Here is a 502-nt window from a genome sequence, read left to right as displayed (position 1 = left end):
CTGCTCATTAATTGTTCCATGTAGAAGAAGAGGCAGCCAAGGCCATGAACATTTGAAATATGTCATATTTATCCAGATTAAAAAAAAAAATCCATTGACTAGTTTGACTACAGGGGTTTGGTACCAAAGGCACAACTTGGATTAAATAAGAAAGGAAACAGTTACATGTTTTTATTTATTTCATATTTAATCTCTAGAGAGAAATAATTTCTGAAAGTGCCATTTGGACACTGACCTGGTCTGACTAATTTTGATGTCTTGTTCTTGGCAGACAAACCAGTTCTCCTTTTTCTGTAATACACGTGGAAAAGCAGTTGCCTTCACAATGTAATCCATCATTTGTTGATGGGGTACTGAACCTACTCACCTTGAATATCGGAGATAACATATTTCAAGTATTAGTTTGGAGGTTGCATTATCATTCTCCAGACCAAAAACTATATAGGCAAAAAAGTCTGACAAACTAAAACTTAAAAAAGAAAAGGGGAGGGGAGGGGAGGGG

The sequence above is a fragment of the Neopelma chrysocephalum genome, unplaced genomic scaffold, assembly GCF_003984885.1.
Source record: "Neopelma chrysocephalum unplaced genomic scaffold, ASM398488v2 Primary Assembly neopelma1_59, whole genome shotgun sequence".
Taxonomy (NCBI): Eukaryota; Metazoa; Chordata; class Aves; order Passeriformes; family Pipridae; genus Neopelma; species Neopelma chrysocephalum.
The sequence above is the reverse complement of the archived record's forward strand: the minus strand, read 5'-3'. Positions refer to the sequence as shown.